Source organism: Erpetoichthys calabaricus, chromosome 1 (genome assembly GCF_900747795.2).
Source record: "Erpetoichthys calabaricus chromosome 1, fErpCal1.3, whole genome shotgun sequence".
Taxonomy (NCBI): domain Eukaryota; kingdom Metazoa; phylum Chordata; class Cladistia; order Polypteriformes; family Polypteridae; genus Erpetoichthys; species Erpetoichthys calabaricus.
In genome coordinates, this window is record NC_041394.2 from 54311432 (window position 1) to 54320277 (window position 8846).

Below are 8846 nucleotides of genomic sequence, written 5' to 3' on the forward strand. Positions count from 1 at the left end.
ATATTAATTTTTATACTTCTTTCAGTTAAGGCTTTAGAGGGTTGAAGCAACATTCTTTCTTCCATATTTTCTAGCATGCTGTTGAGTTAAATGACAACCATAGTTTTGGAACTATCTTTGCTCATTGTCCCATTCAGGGTTTTTTCCAATGCTGTTTCCTTATACTGGGTGTGAGTGCTGGGAAAATGCAGTCCATGCATTATTTAAATCGGTCCCAATGTTGGCTCAAGGCAGGAACTGACACTTGGGTGAAGCTCAGTTAAAAGTACATTTTCGAAGGATTGACAAATCATGCTTCTCTATTTGGCAGTCAGATGGGTGAGTCTGGGTTTGTAGGAGGCTGGCAGAACATTACCAGCCTGACTGAATTCTGTCAACTATGAATTGGTGGAGGGGGGATAATGGTGTGGGCCTGTTTTTCAGAGTTTGGGCTAGGCCCCTTACTTCGAGTGAAGGGCAATCTTAATGCTTAAGCATACCAAGATATTTTGGACAACATTATTCCTCCAACTTTGTAGAAACAGTTTGGGGAAAGCTGTTTTCTGTTCCAGCATGACTGTGCCCCAGTGCACAAAGCAAGTTCTCTAAAGACATAGTTGGATGAGTTTGGTGTGGAAGAACTTGACAGGGATGAACTGTGTTGTGATGTCAAATTTTGCAAACAAGTTGATACATATTTTGTATTTCATTTGTAACTTAGGCAAAGTAATGTAATTTTAGTGTTACATTAGTGAGAAGCATTCATGTTTACATCCCACCCTTCTCCCAGGACTAAGTCAGGAAAGTGAATTTTACAATAGGGTTGTGGGGAAGTGCCTCAAACAAGTTTGATAAGTGTTTCTCTGAAGTCTCTCAACCCCAATAGGAAAGCCAGGCTGCCTAACTGCCAAGCTTTACATTAACATATGGTTTGGGGAGCAGGTGTGAAGATGTTCTATCCCCCCATTAGTATGAAGTATGGCTGTTTGGAAGAGGCTTGTATCAGAAGCCTTTAAGTACCATGATGTCCTATTGGCTGTAGGGGTTGGACAGAAACCCGTAAATTTGCTCACTCCGTCACTCTCTCTCTCTCTTACCAAACTGATGCATGAACAGAAAAGGACAACACAATGAAGAGCACAGCTGGTTAGGAGTCCCAGTACTTTTGTCCATATAGTTTATTTACATAGACACTACATATATATATATATATATATATATATATATATATATATATATATATATATATATATATATATATATATATATATATATATATATATATATATATATATATATATATACTGTATATATATATATATATATATATATATATATATATATATATATATATATATATATATATATATATTGTGAAGGATTGCCGGCTTTCTACTCCGGCCCTCACCCCCAGGCCGCCAGGAGGAGCTCTCCCAGCAGCGTGGACATGCCCCGAGTTCCAGCAGGGCCTCATGGACTATGTAGTTTTTATACACAGCCCTGCTGGATACCTTGGGGCCACCAGGCATTGCTGTAAGGGGGCTCGTAGGCTCGCATGTGCCCTATAACCCGGGAGTACGTCACGGTCACGTGACAGGAAGAAACGATGTGCTCCCGGGTTGAAGAAAAGGACTGTTTACCCAAGAAAAGGACTGTTTACCCTGACCTGGAAGGGAAAAGGAACTGTGGACTGTTGAATGGGAACACGTCCGGGTCAGGGTGTATAAAAGGACTCTGGGAAGCCCAGTACACTGAGCTGAGCTGGGAGGAAGGGTGGCAAAGTGTCTGGGAGTGTGGAGGATTATTGTTATTGTTATTATTATTATTATTGAGTATTGTGGAGAGGAGGGTGCTTTGTGCACAATTATTATTATTAATAAATCATTATTTGGACTTTTACCTGGTGTCTGACGTCTAGTCTGAGGGTTCAAGGGGTCACGGAGACCCTATCTGTCACAGTTGGCGTAGTCTCAGCAGGATCCTCTGGCCGTCGATTTGGCAGAGGACCTGTACATAAATAAATTTTACTGTGGGCAGAGAACCCGGAGAAGGCAGCGTCCAGACACACAGAAAAATCGCCAAACCTCACCTTTACCAAGGACGTCATGGGAAAGAAGAAGACAAAGCAGAGCGCCAGCAACAGCGGAGGTCTAAGGCTCAACATTGCCTGCTCTCATGATGAGCCACGGAGTGGCTACGTGCTTCGGGAGAAGCATCCGGAAGAGGACGATGGAAATGAGGTATGTGCCGGGAGCGAATTTGAAAACTTATTTAAAATAACGCATTTTGTCCCGTGCACATACCTCCCAGGGGTCCATCTGGAGGTTCTGCGGGAGGCAGGAGAGAATGCAGAAGGCAGTAGTGCACTCACATCAGTGGAGCAGTCGAGCGAGAAAGACTTCCGCATGTCGGGTGCTGGTGACGGACACGTGACCCACCCCGAAGGAGAAGGTCCGTGTCCAGCTGTTTACATCTTCAACCCGGAAAAGACGGACTTGGTTTTTCCGAAAAGGAAGGGGGAGGCGAGCGAAGCACCGCTCAACTCGCAAGAAGGTAAGGAGGGCTGGGGTGTAGCTGTTCGATCTGGCGACAAATTATTAAAGACAGACGGCAGTTTGCCAAAGAAGGCAACCCGGCCCTCGGACGAAGAAAACTCCAAATCCCAGAAGCCTCCGCGAATCCCGTCAGAGCACGTGCCGACAGCGGACGTGCTCATTGGCTCCCAGCTGGAGGGTAAGGCTAGTGATCTCCTGAGCATACCTCCGGCTGAATTAAATAACTTTTTGGACGTGCACGAGCTGGAGAAGTTGCTTCAGCCTGTGCACAGTTTCTTACAGGTTGTGGCGACGATAAAGAAGATCGTTGGGGATCTGGGAGCAGCGGCCGAAGCGCCTTTTAGAAAGGTGGAGGAATACCTGCGGCGACTAGGTTGGGAGCGTCCCGTGTTATATGATTTGGCGGTACAAGTAGGAAATACCGGTACCGTATATAATGAAATAGGGACGCAGTATGAAATGGGCCCGCGTTTGATAAGTAGCGGGTGCCAAACCACTGCGAGCCCTACACGAGAGTGTGGGATAAGGACAGAAGGGGCGGAGGAAGCGCCAATCAAACCGGAGCAGTTGGAAGGTACTGTCTCTCGGGGCGATAAGGTGCTGAAGACGCCGCCTCGGGTTAATGTAAAGTCAGACAGTAAAAGGACTCTTTTCTGTTAATAAAGAGATCCAAACTGCGGACAAGCCCCAGATTAAAAAGGAGATCCTAAAAGAGAAACGGGAGTCTGCTGATAAAGTGATAAGGGAGTTGTCATTAGTTATTGGAGGGGCGGAGGAAGTGCCAATCAAACCAGGGCAGCTGGAAAGTGCTGTTACCCGGAACGATGTGGTGCTAATGACGCCGCCTCCTATAATACATAGGACAACGGGCGTGCAAACAGCAAAGAGGCTCTCTCTTCTCCATAGAGAGCCTCACGCTGTGCACAAGCCCCAGAGTAAGCAGGAGATCCCCGAAATAAAAAGCGGGTCTCCTGACAAAGTAAAGAAACGGGCAGAGAGCAGCAAAGCAGCCGAAAAACCCTCCTTAGCGGAGGAGAGGGTGGAACTGACAGAATTCCCGAGATGTTTCAGGTCTCGGGAAGAGAGACTACCAGGAGGGCAGCGTCGGTGCTACAATTGCCGTCGGCCAGGCCACTTGTGGCGAAGTTGTCCCCAGAGGACAGGGGAGCGGTGGGACAGAAGATACACCGTTCCCCCAAGGTTCGCTGGGGAGCCTAGACAACGTCGCCACGGTTCGGCTAACGCGTCCTCCTGGAGGAGGACGTCCCTCGCGGTGGCTGGTCACTTCGCCCCAGTTGGCTTCACTAAGGGGGGGGGTATTGTGAAGGATTGCTGGCTTTCTACTCCGGCCCTCACCCCCAGGCCGCCAGGAGGAGCTCTCCCAGCAACGTGGACATGCCCCGAGTTCCAGCAGGGCCTCATGGACTATGTAGTTTTTATACACAGCCCTGCTGGATACCTTGGGGGCCACCAGGCGTCGCTGTAAGGGGGCTCGTAGGCTCGCATGTGCCCTATAACCCGGGAGTACGTCACGGTCACGTGACAGGAAGAAACGATGTGCTCCCGGGTTGAAGAAAAGGACTGTTTACCCTGACCCGGAAAGGGAAAAGGAACTGTGGACTGTTGAATGGGAACACCTCTGGGTCAGGGTGTATAAAAGGACTCTGGGAAGCCCGGTACACTGAGCTGAGCTGGGAGGAAGGGTGGCAAAGTGTCTGGGAGTGTGGAGGATTATTGTTATTGTTATTATTATTATTATTATTGAGTATTGTGGAGAGGAGGGTGCTTTGTGCACAATTATTATTATTAATAAATCATTATTTGGACTTTTACCTGGTGTCTGACGTCTAGTCTGAGGGTTCAAGGGGTCACGGAGACCCTATCTGTCACAATATATATATATAGATATATTCACTGCATTCGTAGTCTGTGTCACAATCTGATATATATATATATATATATATATATATATAGTGGTACCCAGCTGGGGTTCATGCCCGTCCGGGATGCCCAGGAGGACCGGAGGAGGGCCTGTGCCTCCTTCAGAACACGAGGGGGCATCCTTCCTGGTTGCTTTGGGGGCCACAGGTACAGAGCTTGGAAGCTCAACCGTGTAGGGGCCCGTGGTCACCACCAGGGGGCACCCCGATGCCTTGGGAGCCCTGGACCTCAGCACTTCCACCACACCCGGAAGTGATGGGGGGAAGAGGATTGGGGACACCCAGAGGACTTCCGGATACACCGCCAGAGCTTCCACCACACAGGGGTGTGGCTACAGAAGCTCCTCAGGATGCACCTGGAGTCCATCCGCGGTGTATAAAAGGGGCCGCCTTCCTCCAGTCATTGGCAAGTGTTGGGTGGAAGTAGGACGGAGCTCAGAGGAGAGGAGTGGAGGCGGACCAGAGACTGAAGGCATTGTGTTGTGTGGCCAAGGACTTAAGGGGTGATTGGTGCTGCGGCACTGGGTTTGTGCACTTGAACTACTGTAAATATGTATAATAAATGTGTGTGTGGTGAAATCAACATGTCTACCTGTCTGTGTCCGGGCTGTTCCCCACAATGGCATCCCAGATGGGACTCTCTGCCTGCTACAAGGCAGGGACCCCAAAAAAATAATTTTGTGGGCAGTCTGGAGCAGCAGGTTAGCCCACACATGCGCCGCGGGAGTGGTGATAGCACAACCCAGCGTGAGCAAATCACCTCATGGAAAACCACCGGTCCACTAAACGACTATATTCCCCTGGGGCGGGGAGACCATCAAAGACGTTGCTGGACTGCAACGGGCTGCAGCAGGCACACTGTCGCTGAGGATGTCCGTAACGGCAGCACGACGAGGACGGCACCACCGGGAGACGAGACCCAGGAGGTAAGTGCCTTGCCCAACGGCGATCAGCCCTGCGGGGGCATGCTTACCTTCTGTGTTGCAGGCAGGGACTGCCCGGGTCTGCGTCAGTGGCAGCGGTATGCCAATCATCAGGCTGTCGTCGGCGCCGAGGCGGCAGCACGCAATGCTAAGAGGAGGGGGTCGCTTCAGCTCGACAGGCCGCAGCAGCTGCTCGACTCCTCAGAAGCACGTCGCCACACCAGGAAGAAAAGAAACAGAGCCAAAATGGCCACGGACCAGAAGTTCCTACCCGGGACAGGCTTGGGATTGGGCGGTGTATCTTGCGTGTCCGCCGATGATTGGATGGAGGTGGGCCCAAGGAATGTCCATCCCGGGCCGAGGAAGGATCCGATGGGGCCTGTGGAAAGGCCCCTCAGAGAGCAGCCGGAGGATATGCCTGACAAAAAGGTAAGGCAACCGCCGACTGATGATCTGTGCTTGCTAGTGGCTCTGCGTGAGTTGGAGGAGTGTCTCCAGCCCGCTGAGTTGTTATTCCAGGTGGTGCGTGTCCTCCGTAGAGGATTGAAGGAGCTGGAGGTGAAGGCAGCTGAGTACGTGATGATGCTGCGACAGTGGGCGGATCAGCGCGGCGCTGGAGTCTTCAGCCGGAGGGACTCAGCGGGGAAGGTAAGTGAGACCGACCCCGTAAAGGAAAGGGGAGATCCGACTGATGGGGCCCGTGACATCCGTGATCGGAACCATGTTGGTGGGTCTCCCAAAAGTGGATGCGGCGGTGCAGGCTGTTCGCAAGGTGAGGGGAGTGACAGAGACAGGGCAGACAGGACAGGGGCTGATGAGTGCCCTGGGTCCTAGAGCCTGAAGCCCCAAGCCTGCGACAGTCTCCCGTCGGTGTTGGTGGACACAGACGGGAACGGGTCTGTGCGTTTGTCATGTGCAGACTCAAACCACCGGGGCATCCAAGAGGGATAGGAGGGATTGAGGGTGAATGTCAGTTCTTCTGACAGTAAGAGACGTGCAGCTGGGTGCGCACGTCCAGAGAAGGGTCACTCCCCAAAGCCAGTGAAAAAGAAAGGAATGCAGGCGGTCCCATCAGTATCGTCATCCAGAGGGACACGGAACCCATGAAGGGGGTTCTGAACAGGCTAATTCCGGGGTCCCCGTCAAAGGGGGAGCGCTGCCAGTGCGCGGCACAGAGGGACGCCAGGGAAGGGTGTCCAGGCAGCGGCTCTGCCCCCTTGTTTCTGTGTGTTGCAGGACTAGACCCAGGACGAGCAGTAGGACCTGCTTCGTGGGAAGCCGACCCTCATCAGACGGACCGTCTGGCAGGACGACACTTCGCTGGCGATGGAGCAGCCCCACAACTGGCGGAGGCTACGAAGGCATGAGCGGCGCAGAACAGAGGGGCGCGAAGACCTCGGAGAGAGTGCCGAAGAAGAGAGTTCCAGGGTGCCGGATTGGACCCTGGACAAATAGTAGGACCCACTTCGGGGTTGAACCGCCCTAACGGGGTGTGTCGCTCGGACAAACGGGTCTTCATTGGCGATGGGGCACTGTGGTACCCGGCTGGGGTTCATGCCCGGCCGGAATGCCCAGGAGGACTGGAGGAGGGCCTGTGCCTCCTCCAGAACACGAGGGGGCATCCTTCCTGGTTGCTTTGGGAGCCCTGGACCTCAGCACTTCCACCACACCCGGAAGTGCTGGGGGGAAGAGGATTGGGGACACCCGGAGGACTTCTGGATACACCGCCAGAGCTTCCGCCACACAGGGGTGTGGCTACAGAAGCTCCTCAGGATGCACCTGGAGTCCATCCGAGGTGTATAAAAGGGGCCATCTCCCTCCAGTCATTGGCAAGAGTCGGGTGGAAGTAGGACGGAGCTCAGAGGAGAGGAGTGGAGGTGGACCAAAGACTGAAGGCATTGTGTTGTGTGGCCAAGGACTTAAGGGGTGATTGGTGCTGCGGCACTGGGTTTGTGCACTTGGACAATGTATATAGTGTATAATTAACATGTGTGTGGTGAAACCAACATGTCTACCTGTCTATGTCCGGTCTGTCCCCCACAATATATATATATACTGTATACAGCAACACAGTACAAAAGCACCAAATGCACAAATAAACACAGTCCTTTCTTTCCTTCTTTTTTCTCTCTATCTCTCTCTCTCTCTTCCTCCTCTCCTCCTCTGGAAAGCTTCATCCACCTCTTCCCGCCCCTGGCTTCCAGAGTAGTTGCAGCTAGCTCCTTTTATTCTATTTCTGGGAGTGCTCCAGGTGGCTCGTTAGCCAGGTCTGGAATCTCCCGCAGGTGTGGTGAAAGCCCAATGTAGTAGGGCTCTTCAACCTTCACAGCTCCCCTTGGCAGCATCCGTGGAACCAAGTAGGGCTGTGGCCCTGTAGCAACCCAGAGGGGCTGCCACCTAGCATCCCTGGAGAGTTTCCTGGACCCACTCTATCAACTGGTCCATCCATCATATAGACGTCATAGCCGGAGAAGGACCCTGGCCAGCAATCACAATGTATATATGTATATAGATAGATATACAGCAAAACCTTGAGTATTTGTCAGGGGTTGGACCAAGGCCATGACAGATAAGAGAAGAGATGGATAAAAGCTACTTTAAAAATGATATACAGATTAGTTTAGCGAATACTCATATTTATTTACAAAGCAAAGCTATATTTACAAAGTATAATATAGTCTTAACAAAATTAATTATTTTTTATCATATTGAAACAACTAGTGTAAAAAGCAAATACAATTCAGATGTACTGGAGTTTGCTATGTTTTACTTGGAGTCTTTGGTCTGTAACAAACAGTACCCTGTCTTAATCCCTGTTATCTGGGTTACAGAGCACAACTCCAAAACAATAAAAGAAAGATTTCCCTAACAATCAGGTTATCTCATGCCACTTACATTCGCAAACACTCCTGTTTTTGTCTCCTGACTTCCTACTCAAACCTTCCTTACACCACACTTTCCTTTTTCTCCTAACTTCTCCTGTCACTGATCTCCTAAGAGCCCCTCACAGAACAGAAGCCCTTCACCCAGGCCCATCATTTACAGCATTCATTCCACACTTTATGCTTTATGCTCCAGTACAGTGCATCACAAGCAGCTTGCATGGCATAATAAATGAACAAAACAGAATTTAAAAGAATTTAAAAGGAAAATTACAATACAGAAGAGTATTAACATTAATACAGAACAGCATTGCCGTTGGTGGTTTCCATTTTCAACCTATTTTTCAATTTTGTTGGCATCATGCTTTATATCTTTCACTGTCCTTCCTACTCCGTAAATTAAAGCAATACTTGAAAACATTTCAATTTTTGTGACAATTCCAACACCACACACATACATTTATTGGCCATAACAATGTGCAGTAGATTAATTATAACAAAAGAGAAAAGGTACAAAACACTATTAAAACTAAAGGTACATAACTGACACTGTGGTGCTGGGGAAGA